Genomic DNA, 18614 nt, shown 5'->3' on the forward strand with positions numbered 1-18614 from the left:
TGCCTCCTGCAGTTTGGTCAAACTCATGCTGGTAGCTTCGAGAACACTGTCCAACCATTTCGTCCTCCGCCATCTCCTTCTCCTTGTGCCCTCCATTTTTCCCAACATCAGGGTCTTTTTCAGGGAGTCTTCTTTTCTCATGAGGTGGCCAAAGTACTGGAGCCTCAGCTTCAGAAAGGATAGGTTTGATCTTCTTGCAGTCCATGGGACTCTCAAGAGTCTCCTCCAGCACCATAATTCAAAAGCATCAATTCTTCAGTGATCAGCCTTCTTTATGGTCCAGCTCTCACTTCCATACAACACTACTGGGAAAACCATAGCTTTTACTATACAGACCTTTGTCTTATACAGACGACTGCTGGTGCTGCTGCTCGCGTGAGTGTTGGGAGGACCGCTCCCTTTTCTGCCAACTCCATCCGGCCTAGGGGGCGGGGCCTGCACTCATCGCCACAGCATAAGAGGCCAGAGAGAGGCCTCCGGGACACGACTGCTGGTGCTGCTGCTCGCGTGAGTGTTGGGAGGACCGCTCCCTTTTCTGCCAACTCCATCCGGCCTAGGGGGCGGGGCCTGCACTACCATTACAGTTTAGAGGACAGAGCAGCTACCGGCAGCAATGGACAAAATAGTTTTAAATGTTTTAATTGCTTTTAATTTGCAGCACCTTAAATGGGGGTTGTTGTTTTTTATAATATTATATTATTTCATTATCTGCTGCAAATGTTAAAGATGTTTATATATATTTTAAGGTGTTTTAAAGGTGCTTTTATTGTTTACTTTGTTGTACCACCGTGAATGGTGGTTTTTATCTATGTATTTTTGTTTGTTCCATCTTGTTTTGTTTTTGGGGTTGAATATTGAGTGGGGTGGGGATTGGTTTTGTTTGGGCATAATTGTCTTTGGTTGTTTTGTTTTCTATTTTGTAAATGGAGGTTAGTATGAGGCCTGGGATTGCTACCGTGGAGGGGCGAGGGAGGTATGGCGGTGGGGGCAGATGTTATAGGTGAAGGGGATCGAGATACGGATATGCTCGTACCCCTTCCAATCTGCGCCCCATCCCGAGAGTCGAGGGTAGGGTGAGCAAGGATTACTCACCTCCTTCACTGGTGTTGTGCAATGCCAGGTCTATAGGCAACAAAACCGCTACCCTGCGAGATTTCTTTATCTCGCAGGGAGTCGACCTGGCTTGTGTGACGGAGACCTGGGTGCGCGAAGGGGTAACTGTTACCTTACGAGAGATGGCGCCCCCGGGTTTAACCGTCCTCCACCAGTCACGGACTGTGGGCCGGGGTGGCAGTATTAATCCGGGAAAATTGTTCTTTCAGAGCTCTACCATCGCCATCGATCCCCGGCATTGAATGTGTTGGCCTAGTGTGGGGCTCCGAGGAGAGCTTGGCTGTCTGGCTGGTGTACCGGCCACCTAGTGCACCAGCAGCCACCCTGTCAGGCCTGCTGGAGGCGGTGGCCGGCTGGGCCTTGGAGTTCCCTAACCTATTGGTATTGGGAGACTTCAACTTCCATGCTGATGCCACTCCCTCCACACAGGCTCTGGACCTGGTGTCTTCCATGGCGACACTAGGGCTCTCCCAGTTTGTTTCGGGCCCCACACATCAAGCAGGCCACACGCTGGATTTGATCTTTGGTGCCGGTATAGATGTGATCATGTCTCCTTCGATGAAGGTGCCATGGTCTGATCACTACGCTCTGAAAGCTAGGATTGACTTTCCACCCCCACCCTGCTTAGGTGGCGAGCCGATTTGGGCTCGCCCGCAGAGGCTGATGGACCTGGATAGATTCCGTCAAGCCTTGCGGGACCTTACTCCCCCTGGCGATTCATTGACTGAGCTTGTTGAGGGCTGGAATACCCAGCTCCTGGCAGCCATCGATGAGATCGCACCTAAGCGCCCTCTGCGACCCCGCAGAAACCGGGCTCCCTGGTTTACCGAGGAGCTTCGGAAAATGAAGCGGGACCTCAGACGGCTAGAGCGAGTATGGCGGGGTGCCCGTGACGGAGCCTCAAGAACATCTTATAGGGTTTTTATGAAAACCTATGAGATGGCAGTGAAGGCCGCTACTTCTCGGCCTCCATTGCATCCGCTAGCTCTCGCCCGGCGCAATTATTTAGTATAATTCGGTCTTTAACGTCCCTTGAAGGACAGCCAAATTTAAATAACAATCTGACACACAGCTGTGAGGCATTTGCGAGCTTTTTTGCGGAGAAGGTCCTGTTGCTCCGCCATGACCTCCCTGCCAATTTGGATACAATAAAGGAACTGGAGGCCCCTCGACTGTCCTCGGGTCCAGTATTGGACCACTTTGACTGGATATCTCCAGCCGATGTGGACAGATTCCTCCAAGCTGGAAAGCCCACCACCTGTCCTCTTGACCCGTGCCCGTCATGGCTGATTAGAGCGTGTCCAGACGAGGTGCGGGGCCCCCTGGGGGATATCATCAATTTGTCCCTTGGCACCGGGATATTCCCAGGGGAACTGAAGGAGGCGGTGGTGCGTCCGCTCTTAAAGAAAACATCATTAGATCCCTCAGATCTATCCAATTACCGCCCGGTCTCAAATCTTCCATTCCTGGGTAAGGTGATTGAGAGAGCGGTTGCTGAACAGCTTGGTAGGTTTCTGGATGAAACATCTGCTCTGGATCCATTCCAGTCCGGCTTCCGTGCTGGTCATGGGACCGAGACGGCTCTGGTCGCCCTAACAGATGATCTCCGCAGGCAGCTGGATCGAGGCGGGTCGGGGCTGCTGATTCTTCTAGATCTGTCAGCAGCCTTTGACATGGTCAATCACGAACTCCTGGACCACCGCCTTGCCGACGTGGGGATCCAGGGCACAGTCCTTCAATGGCTGCACTCATTTCTCTCTGGTCGGGGACAGAGGGTGGCGCTTGGGGGGGAATTGTCATCACGCCACTCCTTGGTGTGTGGAGTGCCTCAGGGTGCAATTCTCTCCCCGATGCTTTTTAACATCTTTATGCGCCCCCTCGCCCAGCTTGTCCGGAGTTTTGGGCTGGGTTGCCATCAGTATGCTGATGACACCCAACTCTATCTGTTGATGGATGGCCATCCTGACTCAGCCCCAGACACACTGACCAGATGTCTGGAAGCTGTGGCTGGATGGTTACGTGGGAGCCGGTTGAAGTTAAATCCTTCGAAGACAGAGGTCCTCTGGCTGGGGCGGGACGATATGGGATCGAGGAGGCAACTACCATCTCTTGCGGGGGTGCAATTAGTGCCAGCACCGGCCGCTAAGAGTTTGGGTGTAATCTTCGATACCTCCCTCTCTATGGAGGCGCAGATTACAGCTATAACAAAGGCGGCATTTTTTCATCTCCGCCAAGCTAAGCAGTTGGCCCCTTATCTCTCTCGTCCTGACCTAGCCACTGTGATCCATGCGACGGTCACCTCCAGACTGGATTATTGTAACTCGCTCTACGTGGGGCTGCCCTTGAGACTGACCCAGAAACTCCAGCGGGTGCAGAATGCCGCGGCGAGACTCCTTATGGGGTCTTCGCTGCGAGAGCACATTCATCCGGTACTATACCAGCTGCACTGGCTCCCGGTGGAGTACAGGATCAGGTTTAAGGTGCTGGTTTTAACCTTTAAAGCCCTATACGGCCTAGGACCCTCGTACCTACGGGACCGCCTCTCCTGGTATGCCCCACAGAGAAACCTACGGTCTGCAAATAATAACATCCTCAAGGTCCCAGGCCTCAGAGAGGTTAGGCTGGCCTCAACTAGAGCCAGGGCCTTCTCGGCTGCGGCTCCAAACTGGTGGAATGCTCTGTCACAAGAGACTAGGGCCCTGCGGGACCTGACATCTTTCCGCAGGGCCTGCAAGACAGAGTTGTTCCGCCAGGCTTTTGGTCAGGGCACAGCCTGACTCCCTCCTCTGGCAACCTGCACAGAATTTTGCTTAATTGGTTGCCATCAATTTGATTTAATTAATTTTTATAATGAAATATTTTAGATTGTGTGATTATTTGACTGATTATTTGATTGTTGTTAGCCGCCCTGAGCCCGGCTTCGGCTGGGGAGGGCGGGATATAAATAAAATTTATTATTATTATTATTATTGTTGGCAAGGTGATGTCTCTGCTTTTTAAGATGCTGTCTAGGTTTGTCATTGCTTTTCTCCCAAGAAGCAGGTGTCTTTTAAATTTGTGACTGCTGTCACCATCTGCAGTGATCATGGAGCCCAAGAAAGTAAAACCTCTTACTGCCTCCATTTCTTCCCCTTCTATTTGCCAGGAGGTGATGGGACCAGTGGCCATGATCTTCGTTTTTTTGATGTTGAGCTTCAGACCATATTTTGCACTCTCCTCTTTCACCCTCATTAAAAGGTTCTTTAATTCCTTCTCACATTCTGCCATCAAGGTTGTGTCATCTGCATATCTGAGGTTGTTGATATTTCTTCTGGCAGTTTTAATTCCGGTTTGGGATTCACCCAGCCCAGCCTTTCACATGATGAATTTTGCATATACAGTGGTGCCTCGCAAGACGAAAAGAATCCGTTCTGTGATTCTCTTCGTCTAGCGGTTTTTTCGTCTTGCGAAGCAAGCCCATTGACGGATTAGCGGATTAGCGCTATTAGCGGCTTTTAGCAGCTTATCTGCTGATCGGATCAGCTGATAAGCGGCTTAGCGGCTTAGAAAAAGGGGGGGGAGGGAAAAAAAACCAGCAGGAACTCGCAAGACGTTGTCTTGCAAAGCAAGCCCATAGGAAATTCGTTTTGCGAAGCACCTCCAAAATGGAAAACTCTTTCGTCTAGCGAGTTTTCCGTCTTGCGAGGCATTCGTCTTGTGGGGCACCTTGCAGGGAGACAATATACAGCCTTGCCGTACTCCTTTCCCAATTTTGAACCAGTCAGTTGTTCCATATCCAGTTCTAACTGTAGCTTCTTGTCCCACATAGAGATTTCTCAGAAGACAGATGAGGTGATCAGGCACCCCCATTTCTTTAAGAACTTGCCATAGTTTGCTGTGGTCAACACAGTCAAATGCTTTTGCGTAGTCGATGAAACAGAAGTAGATGTTTTTCTGGAACTCTCTAGCTTTCTCCATAATCCAGCGCAAGTTTGCAATTTGGTCTCTGGTTTCTCTGCCCTTTCAAAATCCATCTTGCACTTTTGGGAGTTCTCGGTCCACATACTGCTTAAGCCTGCCTTGTAGAATTTTAAGCATAACCTTGCTAGTGTGTGAAATGAGCACAATTGTGCGGTAGTTGGAGCATTCTTTGGCACTGCCCTTCTTTGGAATTGGGATGTAGACACTAGTAGAAGAACGTATATACATGGGTTCATACATGCACAACACACTCACATTATGCTGTTCAAGGGAGTGGTTTTCTCACGGCAGAAAACATGTTTTCTGAATAGCACCCACTTTCTACTTCCTTTGCTACCTTTAAGTTACTGGCCCCCTCCCCCGATAAGGTGGAGGAATGTATTGGCTCCATCTCATTCCTGTCAGACCTAATGACAGCAATTCATGAAAAGCAATGGAAATGAAAGCAATGGAAGACTTCTAGAGGCATTTCCACAGTAAATAGGGTTCCTGAATGACAGGGGCGTCTTATATTTTTTCGAAGGAAAGGGGAGCATGACCAAAAGGGGGAGTGCATTTAAAATTAGACCTGTCACAAAACAATGGGGGGGCACTTATTGTGAAATGTATCACCCCTGAGGAAAAAATGTATAGAGGCATTGAAACATACACCTCTGTGTTCCCATGGCAACCAGGCAACACACCCCATTTTCCTACACTGTGCTGCAAAGCTATTCTATTGGCCATTGCAGCATAACAGGGCAAGGCAGTGTCTGTGTCCCCGTTTTGTGCAGTTGTTTGTTGGGCTGGCACTGTTCCAAAATAATCTCTTTTTTTCTCCCTGCAGCTATGATCCGCAGCAGTTTCTGTGCTACATTTTGTTTCGAAGATGCCTTTTCCACCTAGAAACAGTGACTCTGCCTCCCAGATAGTCAAATGTGGTGACATATGTCACCGAGGGCAAACAGGTTTGATTTAAAGAGGGCAATGTGCTGGCAGCTCCCCAAAAAGGGGGTGCAGTGGTACCTCAGATTAAGAACTTAATTCGTTCTTGAGGTCCGTTCTTAACCTGAAACTGTTCTTAACCTGACGTACCACTTTAGCTAATGGGGCCTCGCGCTGCCACCATGCGACTGCCGCGCGATTTCTGTTCTCATCCTGAGGTAAAGTTCTTAACCAGAGGTATTACTTCCGGGTTAGCGGAGTCTGAAACCTGAAGCGTCTGTAACCTGAAGCTTTTGTAACCTGAAGCGTCTGTACAGGTTACAAAACTACAGTGCTATGAAAACAAAAGTTTAGTCTTCCTGGAGATTATTGCAGAGTTTGCCCCTTTGACATTCACCATGGGTGGGGGACCTGTTGACGAGGAAAGAAACTTAGCCACAAACCCTGGATGACACATTAGCGCAGCACAGGAGTGTAAAAAAAAAAAAAAAAAAAAAACTGCAATGAAGCAATGTTCAGTCCTCTCTGGGAATCCTCACAATTGACATGGTCCTGGTAAGCTTATCGTGTTGTGTGAACCACACAATCGTCTTGAAAGGTCACACCCTCATTCATACTGATCAGCTATTTTAAATGTCCCCAGCAACAGAAGACGTCACTGCCCATAAACACCAATGAAGAAATTAAATAATTCAGTGTAGATGGGATAGGGAAAAACAGCCAACGTCCCCACACCAAAAACAGGAAGGTGAAACCCCAAAAGTAATATTGGTGGTGACGCATAGCCATATCCTCTGTTTACATTGGCCTAATGGAATTACCTATTGGGTGTGTTATCGTTATCTGTTGCTTTCAGAGAAGCGATGATCTGTAATATTTTATTGAATTTTTGAATTTTTAAATTAATATGTATGTCGGCAGTTGGTTATGCAATATGTAATGCCTATTTTTTAAATTAAAAAAAGCAAAAAGGGTCTCCTCAAAAACAGTTGAATGAGGGCTCAGTCACGGAATAGCGACTTACTGAACAGAAGCCCTTCGCGCTGCAACGTTTTGTTGAAAAGCCTCGCTTGTGTGCTTGCTTCTGTTGCCATTTGGGAACGGCAATAATCCTTTTACATTTTATTCATAACTTTCTTCACACCCTGCTTGAAGGTTGTTCTTGTTTAAAATAATTTCTCCCCTCTTCAATGCGCCTTTCATTTGAGCCTACGGAAGGAATGTACTGAAACATACTGTGCAAATTTGGCAGAGGTACAATTTTTAATTGGTATCTGACAGAATGTTCTTTTTGATGCCATCCAAGTGCTCAGCAAAAAGACAATATCCACCAGGGTGCTGGCTCAGTGATGCCTCAGCGGGGAGCCTGCCACAGACTTAACTTCCTCCAGTGACCAGGTGCTCCTTGGAAGTGTCTCCATTCCAGCTGCACTTACCTTGATAAGGACAGAAAGGTTTGGCAGACCAAAGATGCTATAGCTGCAGGCCACTGAAATGCTCTCTGGTCCTCTAAGCCGATGGCAAGCGCATTAATAACTCCATTACGTAATGCAATGTACTGTAAACATTTCTGAAGCGCTTTGTTGGTTATTGTTTTCAAAGTGCGTGAAGCTGTGCTATGGGGTTCAGGCGAGGGCTGGGCTGGGCAAGATAAAGAATAAACAAAAAACATCTTCCCTGCCTCAGTAAAGTGAGTACACAGTAAAGTGAGAACACAGGTCCAAACTTGAGGGATTCGATTTTGGTGAACACTAAAGCGAACGTGGGACGCGGGTGGCGCTGTGGGTTAAACCACAGAGCCTACGACTTGCCAATCAGAAGGTTGGCGGTTCAAATCCCCGCGATGGGGTGAGCTCCCGTTGCTTGGTCCCTGCTCCTGCCAACCTAGCAGTTCGAAAGCATGTTAAAGTGCAAGTAGATAAATAGGTACCGCTCCAGCAGGAAGGTAAACGGCGTTTCCGTGTGCTGCTCTGGTTTGCCAGAAGCAGCTTAGTCATGCTGGCCACATGACCGGAAACTGTACTCCCTCGGCTGGCTCCCTCGGCCAATAAAGCGAGATGAGTGCCGCAACCCCAGAGTCGGCCACAAATGGACCTAATGGTCAGGGGTCCCTTTACCTTTAAAGTGAACAGACCTGTTCTATGCCTCCCAAACTAACATGCTGATCAGAATGTACTTATCCTATCAATTTCACCCCTTCAGATTTTTGGGATACAGTTTTTGGCTCAGAAAAACAAGGAGCAAAACGCATAATTCAGAATACAGCGAGTTTAGCAAATGCAGGATGAAATGGACGGACACCTGTGAGACAGATGAGACGTAGGTGGATTCAATTACCCCTAACCTGAACAGGAGGGCTCAACACTGTGACCTTGTTTGCTGCAGGTCTCACTTCTATCCTCCACACACAGATGTCTCAAAATCTACTACATATGCATCCAGATGTTAAAAAAAGAAACAAGGAGCCCAAAACCTAGATTTTCTAATTGGCTATATCATTCAAGTGCTCACTAAATTACTGAGGGTAATCTCCAATTTACTTTAATCAAGAGACAGCGGCTGGTAAGCCTCTGGATAATTTTCTTGAGCATACTCTTGCTATAAAGGGCGCATCTCAATCTCTTTAAATTATTCCACTGCCACTTAATTTAGTCTGCAGGTTGTGAAATGTAACATGAACATTTCAGTTCCGTAAGATATACAACGGATCCAAGGTTCAAAAACAAGCCTTATCAAGGACTTGAGCTATACAGTGGTACCTCGGGTTACAGACGTTTCAGGTTACAGACTCCACTAACCCAGAAATAGTACCTTGGGTTAAGAACTTTGCTTCCGGATAAGAACAGAAATCACGCAGCCGTGGCGCGGCAGGCCCCATTAGCTAAAGTGGTACCTCAGGTTAAGAACAGTTTCAGGTTAAGAATGGACCTCAAGAACGAATTAAGTTCTTAACCCGAGGTACCACTGTATTGAATATTTTACCAGTTGCAATGAAGCAGGAAACGTAAATCATGAATCTGTGAGAGATTAATAATAGCCATTACAGTGTCTAGTAATGCCATTAACCAGAGAATTGAGTAAATTTGTTTTGGATATTTATTTACTATTTATCGAATTTGTAGGCCGCCCTTCATCCTAAGATCACAGGGCTGTTCACAACATAAAAATATGGAACGAGAACGCAAAATACATAACAAACAAAAACAAATCAATAATTCCCCTCACACAAACACATCAGTTATTTATCTATTTAATATATATGAAACAGAGTTTTTCCACCAACTGTCATGGTGTTTTAGTTGAGATTCCTGCATTGAAGTGGGTTGGGCTAGATGACCTTTGGGATCCCTTCCAACTCTCCGATTCTGTGAATATATGTAAGCTAGAAACCTTGTGGCTTCAAAAAAAGCTTCATTGCTCAACTGCTTCAGGCAAACATTTTGGAGGCACATTAGCTTTACACCAAAGTCTATATTTATGTCTCTCATTTTGTAATCATGTTTCTCTGAACTACTAAACTCAGAATTGATTCTGGCTGGGAGGAAGGTGAAGACGTGAAACTGCCTCGAAAGGAAGTATGCAAATGAATAAATCCCAAATCAACGAGATGTCAGAGCAGAAATGTCCTCAGCCCACAACAGCCTCATTTATCTTTGAAACACAAATATGGGTGTCTGTTCTGATCTGTGCTTTTGCCGAAGTTTGTGAGGTGAGGTCATTTGCCTCAAGCACACATGGATAATCCGCAATCAGAGGCATTGGCTCAATACTAGCACAGATCAAAGTGTTATAAAATGTTAACATATACATCTAATTGAAGAGACATGCTGCATTTCCAATATTTCTTGAGGTGATCCCCAACCCCAAAACAAAAAAGTGGAATAGAGCATTTGGTGTGGAAGAAATCCATCAAAGTTCTGGCAGGAAATGAGATTCTTGTGCTGTTCAGACTTTCAGAGCCAAAGCTGGAAATCTGGATTTCTATAGTTCTAAAGCAGAGACAGCTCACTATTTTTGCCTCCAGGGCCACATTCACCCTTGGTCAGCACTCTGGAGGGCTGCATGCCAGCAGTGATAAGGCGGCCACCTCACACTCTCGCATTCACACACGGGCTGGCAGCCCTCCCCCCTGCAAAAATTGGTGCAGAAAGGTCTGCTGGAGGGTGTGGTGGATGACCCTTGCTCTCCGAAAAGCAAGGTCAAAGTTAAAGGGTTCAGGAACTCAGACCAAACCAAATTTCATGAAATCATACACAGACTTCACTAAAAAAACAAAACTCTATAGGAGAGAAAAGCTCCAAATAATGACACAGATTAAAATAGTTCAGGAGGCAGGAAAACAACAAAACACTAGCTTCTCCAGCTAATTAACATAAACACTCACACTTAAATCTCAGTAGGCTGAGCAATGGGACAAGAGGCTGTCAAATGCCTAAATAGATGCTGACCTCGGCTTGGCTGGCTGCAGAGAGCTCCCACCAATCCAGGTTTTATGGGAACTTAAACCATGGGTGTTTGTCTCTTCCACCCAAAGGCCTTGAAGCCTTAACGGGAGACAGCTGTATAAAAGCTCATTATTTCTGAGGTTGTAACCCATTCCCATAAACCAGTCTTAAAGGGATGATATCACCACAGAGGGGGCCAGATCAGGCCCCTGAACTTTTGTTTCCCCCCCCCCCAACATTCATATACTGCTTGACTGTAGTGAAATCTAAGCAGGTTTTTAATTTTTTTTTAAAAAAAGATGTTTTAAACATACAGTGGTACCTCGGGTTACATACGCTTCAGGTTACAGACGCCTCAGGTTACAGACTCCGCTAACCCAGAAATAGTACCTCGGGTTAAGAACTTTGCTTCAGGAGGAGAACAGAAATCGTGCGGCTGCAGCAGGAGGCCCCATTAGCTTAAGTGGTGTTTCAGGTTAAGAACAGTTTCAGGTTAAGAACAGACCTCCGGAACGAATTAATTACTTAACAGTGGAGGTACCACTGTACATTGAAACATTCAAAAATCATTAAAGTCCACAGTGAGCAAAAAAATTAAAACACATATGAGTATTCTACATGTCTGGGCAGGCTTACCTAAACAAAAATGTCTTCGGCAGACTGTGGCGATCACACAGGTCTATTGACCCTGTGCCACCACTGCGGTTGCTTTCTTCGCTGCCACCACCCCGCTTCTCACGGGGACACACGGAGTCCAGACAGTTGTTAACATAAACAAATAATCAAGTTTATTTTTAAGTGCAGGAATAAGCGTGTGGTTTCGGTTTATTTTTCTCTTGTCAGCTTCTTAAATCTTAGTTCCTACAACTTCAGACTGAATTATTCCCAACTATCTATCTAACTCCCTAACAATTCCTCTCACTCTCTCACAATACAACTCAACCAACCCACTGCGTATTCCACCCTCTTCCTTCTCCAACACCCAAGCCTCAACTCCCAACTGACAAACCTCAACTCCCAACCTCAACCGTCAACCCCCAGACCTCAACTGACTTTTCAAAACCTCCCCACTCTATCTTTTACTCCCCCCTTGCATTCTCACTGGCCAATCACCTCACACCCATTTTAACCCTTTCCTTGACACATCCTAGGGGCAAACGCCACACAGACACCCAAAAGAGTACCATGAAAGTCCCTGCCACCTGGTGTCCCTTGCAGAAGACTTTTGTCTCTTCTCCTTCCATTGCTATATCTCATTCAGCTTTGCACAGCCATTCCCCTTTTCTCTGTCTGGGCTCTGCACATCCCCACATGGATGAGGGTTGCATTCTTTAACTGGCCTTGCTTTGGGGGCTGGGCCGTAGCTCAGCGACAGAAGGTCTTGGTTTCAATCCCAAAATTTCTCCAGGAAGGGCCAGGAGAGACTCTCTTCATGAAGCCCCGGCTAGCTGCTATCAGTCAGGGTAGACAATATTGAGCTAAATGGGCTAACAGCCTGACTCAGTAGAAGGTAACACCTTACGTTTCTGTGTGGTGCTCTGTTTGGCATCCTATCTGCAACTTTGTGCTGTGATAAATCCGCTGAACCTTGGGATGTCGGAATGAAATGTGATACACAAGTCGCTGAGCTTTCGGGGCACCTAGAGTCAGCTGTTCAGCATGACTAATGGTAGGGCCAGGCCCTGCTAATGGAATGTATCAAGAGCAGATGTTTGGGCAAGTCAAGATTCCTATGGGAGGGATTTTGTGTCTTTGGTTCCCCTGTGCAAAAGACAATTTCGTATGCTTGAGGAGCGGGGGTGCTTTTTACATTACTAATAAGTGGCTTAAGCCCGATTAGAGACTTAATATAAACATGAAAAAAAGATCCCATTTCAGCCTCCTGCTGGATTATTTGCAAATGGGCTCCAACGGGGAAACTGGAGTCCCTTGTGTGTTTCCCGATAAAGATCTCAGGATAATAAGGCATGGAAAAGAAGCTTGTCTGTCTGAGACCCTGAAGGTTTTCTTGTCATACCCTTATATCATATGTCATCACACCTGGGGTACTGTGCCCTGTTCTGGGCACCACAATTTAAGAAGGATATTGACACCCTCCGGCCCTAGGAGTCCTCATAAAGGAGCTGTTTCTGGAGGAAGAACTGTGAGGGGAGAGACTCCGTCAGGCAAGGCCTCCTTCCACCTGCCTCGCCCCACCCTCTGCTTCTCAATGTGTATTGTATTGTTTTATGTACTGTGGCTTGCCATTGTTTTATTGATTATAGTTTAGATATTATTGTGACTGTTGAGTGGATTTCTGTTTAACTTTTATATGTTGATATCATTATTTTATACTATTCTAATGATTGTTGAATGTTACTTTTTTGATGGAGGTTGCCTATTTTAAAGTTATGTTTTATTATCACATTTTTGTATTGCAGTAGATTGTTATAATTTTTTTGTTTCTTCAGCTTGTAAACCGCCTTGAGTATTGTAAGATAGAAAGGCGGTATACAAATTAAAAATGATGATGATGACAAGCTGGAACGTGTGCTGAGGACAGTGACCAAAAATGATCAAGGGTCTGGAAACCAAGCCTTATGAGTAACAGTTGAGGGAATTGCGTATGCTTAGCCTGGAAAAGAGAAGACTGAGAGGAGATATGACAGCCACATGCAAAAATCTCAAGGGCGGTCACATGGAAGATGGAGCAAGCTTGTTTTCTCCTGCTCTGGACGGTAGGACATGAACCAGTGGCTTCAAGTTACAATAAAAGAGATTCTGATTAAACATCAGGAACATCTGAGAGTAAGAGCTGTTTGACAGTGGAACAGACACCCTTGGGAGGTTGTGGACTCTCATTTCTTGGAGGTTTTTAAGCAAAGGCTGGGTGGCCATCTGTCATGGATGACAGATTCTTGCTTTGCAGGGGGTTGATCCCAGAATGTCCTGCTTTTCCACAGGACAGCCCTATTTTCATCAGAGAAATGTCGATGGGTATGATAAGACGTCCCTATTTCCGCTGGAGAAAAGTTGGAGGGTATGGAGTTATGCGACTCTCGAGCCAAGGAGATGAAGTAACTATACAACCTTTAGAAGACATCTGAAGATAGTCCTGTATAGGGAAGTTTCTTGAAATGCTTAATGTTTTATTTTGTTTCTATATATATAATGGAAGCCACCCAGAGTGACTGGGGCAACCCTGTCAGATGGGTGGAGTGGTAGTAGTTGTAGTAATATGATGGTGGTGGTGATGATGGAATAGAACGTCTCTATGTTCATTGGGAAAATGTTGCAGGGTATGTTAGTGACATCATCAGGGCCCAACCCCATGACATCACCAAGGGACACCACAATAGAAATATATCCTTGAAGAACACAAGTAAACAACTGGGAAAGTCCTGCCAGCCAGAAAAGCAGCGGCTATGGGCAAATTCCTTGGAGTGCAGGAATGGGCAAGCTGCTACAGCTAATTTAAAGGCAAGGATCAGAGCAGGAATCAATTATAGCAAACTAGATAGGGCTGGTACCTGCCGCCGATGAAATAAAATGGAAAAGAAAGGTCAGGATCTTCAACGGTCATAAAGAACAGCGTTGTCAGACAGTAGCATATACAGCGCCAGGGCAGAAAAGGAAAATCCTCTTGTGGAATGCTCAGAAAAGTCACGGCGGTGGGGAAGAATTGCTTCTGTTAAAAGGAGAGCAGGAGTTGGAATGCAGAGAGATGAAGACGCAGCGTTTTGTTTTAATTTTTTGCCAGGGACCACAGAAAGCTCTGGACCACGTACCTCAGCTCTTGATTTGTATGTCATCCATCAGAGCCTCTCCAGGGGCGGACATGTAAAAGATTAAGAGAGTAACTGCGTTTAAGAGAGACAAAGAGACACGTAACTGCGTTTGAGAGAGACAAAGGAGAGGGGTCTCTGCACAGAGATCTAGCGAGACTTTTGTCCAACAATCCTTTAGGGACAGAATTCAAAAGCGGCAAAGCAGAAGAGAGAAGAACACACTTTACTTGATGGGAGGTCAAGACAAGACTTTTGCAATATTGAGGAGGGTGCGGGGAGGGTTGCACCCATATAGGTTCTGAATCAGAATCTTATCCAGGGGCTGTTTGTGAGATGAGTGCTTCTTTTTTCTAGATGCATGCATGCAAGGGTGGACTTTGGCAATCTTTGGTAATATGGCGCCCGGAGCAAAGGCCAAAATTTGGCCCAAACGGATCTTCTCAATTATGGTTTTTCTCAATTTTGTGGCCCCTCGGTTCAGCAACCTGTGCAGAGGAACTGCCTGCAACACCCTAAACCTGAGAATGATGTGCAGTTGGGGGTCAACACTAGGCATGTGTGTGATACATAAGAAAACACAAAATGAGAGTACTGGAACCCCCTACTTCATAAAGAAGTCACTATGACTGATTTTGTACAGAAGAGAATGGGCATGCTGCAACAGCTAATTTAAAGGCAAAGATCAGAGCAGGAATCAATTATAGCTCTCTGGGAGAGAGCCTGACCAAGAAACAACAACAACGACTACTACTACTACTACTAAAGGTAAAGGGGCCCCTGACCATTAGGTCCAGTTGTGGCCGACTCTGGGGTTGCAGTGCTCATCTCGCTTTATTGGCTGAGGGAGCCAGCGTACAGCTTCCAGGTCATGTGGCCAGCATGACTAAGCCGCTTCTGGCGAACCAGAGCATCGCACGGAAACGCCGTTTACCTTCCCGCTGGAGCGGTACCTATTGCACTTTGACGTGCTTTCAAACTGCTAATTTGGCAAGAGCAGGGACTGAGCAACGGGAGCTCAACGCATTGCGGGGATTCGAACCACCGATCTTCTGATCGGCAAGTCCTAGGCTCTGTGGTTTAACCCACAGCGCCACCTATGTCCACTACCACTACTACTACTACTACTACTACTACTACTTTGTTATTTACAGTGGTACCTTGGTTTTCGAACTTAATCCATTCCGGGAGTCCATTCGACTCCTGAAATGGTTCGAAAACCAAGGCACAGCTTCTGATTGGCTGCAAGAGCTTCCTGAACTCAATTGGAAGCCGTGGAAGCCGCACCAGATGTTTGGCTTCCGAAAAACATTCGCAAACTGGAACACTCACTTCCGGGTTTGCAGCATTTGGGAGCCGATTTGTTTGGGAGCCAAGCCATTCGACTACCAAGGTACCACTGTATATGCCACCCACTCTGGGTGGCTCCCAACAAAAAAAACTAGCCTGGTCTACCACTGTGTCTATAACAGTGTGCTTGTATTCATTTCCACTCCTTCCTTTACATTTTATGGCTGCTGACCATGCTCAGTCTTCACTGGGCAATTTCGGGTGGCATTGTCCTTTGTTTATTTAGTACTTCTGCAGATCTTAAGGTTCCCTTGAGCACACTCATGCTGCTTTCTTGTTCCCCAGTGGCCCCAATTTGCTTGCAATCCTCCTGGCCCTCACCTTCTTTGTTTGCTATCCTAAGAAGTGGCACATCTATTGACGCTTTTCCAAAGCATTCGCAGCTGCAGAGGCCGTACTTGAGTGCATGCTGGTTAAACAGCTACATGATAAACTTTCTGGAGATTGGAAAGAGTTTCACAAAAAGTTTTCCTGGAGACGGCAGCGGTGACCTTACAATTTTGTATTTTGTTGCCAGGTAGATTTAATGAAGGAAATCGCAAAGGTCTGACAGATCGCTGAAGTAGCGGGCTCTTTCTCCCCCCCCCCCAAACTTTGAATCATTCACAACTATATGTCTTTGTATTCTGGAGCGCTCATCAACAACAAAAAGAAATATTGCCCCCTCAAGCAACCCAACAGCTCTATAATTAAATTACAGATTATATCAATTAAAGTATAAACACACTATCTTGTGATGAAAGCATCCATCTCATCAACGTCCGTGGAATCAATAAGCTTGTATCATGCAGGCCTCTGACCAATTTATTTTCCTGACACAGGGATCGATACAGCAATTTTAATGGCATTAATGATTAGATAGCTTTTATCAGCTCTGAAAAAAAAAATCTTCTGCAAATGTTCATCATGCTCCAAAACCCTTTTTGCTGAGATTTTTTATTGCTGTACAAACACTGGATGTTAGAATATAAACTGGTGGCAACGACCACTGTAGGGAGTTATCAACAAGAAATGTTAGTAGGGATGCTACATCAAGATGTCATAAAGGACAAGGCAGGGGTGGTGTGTCCCATTTCATCATCTGAGTCACCATCACTGAAGCCTCCCTTATTTGGGATGTGTGGTGGCACCTGCAAAGCAGTGGCAGCAACGGTGGGTTCCACTGAGATCTCATGAGATTTCGTGAGGAAGAAAGCTCAGAGGAGGCTGGGGGAAGAGAGAGTTCAAGTACAGTGGTACCTCGGTTTAAGAACAGCCCTGTTTACGAACTATTCGGTATATGCACGCCGCAAAACTGGAAGTAGGGTTCCAGTTAGCGAACTTTACCTCAGTCTATGAACGGAAGCCAAACGGTGGAAGGGCACCGGTGATGGGAGGCCTCATTAGGGAAAGTGTGCCTCGGTTTAAGAATGGCTTTGGTTCGTAAACTGAGGTTCTCCCAACTGAAATGCAGAGTGTTTGAGGACCGGGACATTCGCAGGGAAGCCAGAATGCTTGTTTACAAAGCTATTGTACTTACAACCTTACTGTATGCTAGGGAAACATAGACCACTTATAAACACAATCTCCAACTTCTCAAAAGATTCAATCAGCTGTGTCACTGGAAAATTTTACACATCACTTGGGAAGACGGCGAACTAATCCCACCCAGCAACAACCTTACCCAGGCCCCAACCCATATGCAAATAGTGGCTCCACTCTCTGGTAAAGCCAGAGCAGCCACGGCTGGTCTCTTGTTCTGGGCTAGCTGGCTGGCACACCCAGGGGTAGCAGTGCTGGCATGTCATGACCTAGCAGGACAATGGGGAGGGGAAAGAGGATTCTGGCAAAGGGCGTAGCTATGACTGGTACATAGCAGGGCAAGCTGGGGGTGGAGAAGGGGAGGTTGGGGGCTTAGGAGGTACTCACAGGACAGCAAAGGACAACGGCGGCCAGTTCACAGGAACCTCCGTCTCCACAAACATGGTGGCCTCCGAGGCATCAGGAACAGTAGGAGGTGCACTCTAGGAGCACTCTGAGGCAGGAATGCTCACTAGTGGATCAGCTTGAGATAATGGGACTCATTAGGTCTGGGAGGAGGTTTGAGGCCCCTCAGGTGGATTAAGCTCAAGGCAGGTGAGGGTCACATGTCTCGTCAAGTGGAACAACATGGCTGCTCAGCTGGAGCAAACCCAGATGCGTCAATTCAAGGTGTAGAAGGGAAGTTTGCTCAACTTTCCACATTGATGGACCATGACTTGGGTGTTCCAGGAGCTCCACATGCTGAGGTTTTTTTTTTTTTGGGGGGGGAGGACTGACCTCCAGGTTCCCTGATCCTGGATGGGCTGCTGCGGCAGGTGCTCAGCCTGACTGTTGGACTTTGGACTTGGCTTACTTCCCTGTTTAGGGAAGCTTTTAATGTTTGATGTATTACTGTATTTTAATATTTGGGTGGAAGCCACCCAGAGTGGCTGGGGAGGCCCAGCCACATGGGCAGGCTATAAATAATAAATAATAATTCTTCTTCTTCTTCTTCTTCTTCTTCTTCTTCTTCCTCTTCTTCTTCTTCTTCTTCTTCTTCTTCAACCTGGATTGTTTCTCTTGACCTGTTGAACTGCCAAGCTACTTGCTAACATTTGCCCTTGTGACTGTGTACACCAGTGGAACTTGCTGCCAGGTATGCTGGGGTTCACGACATGGCATCAGAAAATGGAGCCAGACAGCTGTTGGGTTCTACTCAACTGTGATTTTTTCTTTTCTTTTGTGCGCCGGAATGCAATGCCTAGCAAGAGGGAAATAGGCAGAGAGGAGGTTCACGTGACTAGGAAGCTTCAGAGGTGGGGAAAAATGACATTCACTAGCCATTTTTATGCCTGGCAAATTGAATTTGTATAGCCAATTGTGAACCAGTGCTGTGTGTGCATAAAATGCCAGATGGAACGAAGGGTTGTGTTCAGAATGAACTGTTCAAAATAGTAACTGCTTGTACCTGATGGTGAATCATTTTTTTTTTGTCCTGCGTATAAACCAGGTTCTGTCATTTGAAAGGTAAGCCTCATTATACCAGCAAAAGAGTGTT

This window comes from Podarcis bocagei (genome assembly GCF_964188305.1).
Source record: "Podarcis bocagei genome assembly, chromosome: 6".
Taxonomy (NCBI): domain Eukaryota; kingdom Metazoa; phylum Chordata; class Lepidosauria; order Squamata; family Lacertidae; genus Podarcis; species Podarcis bocagei.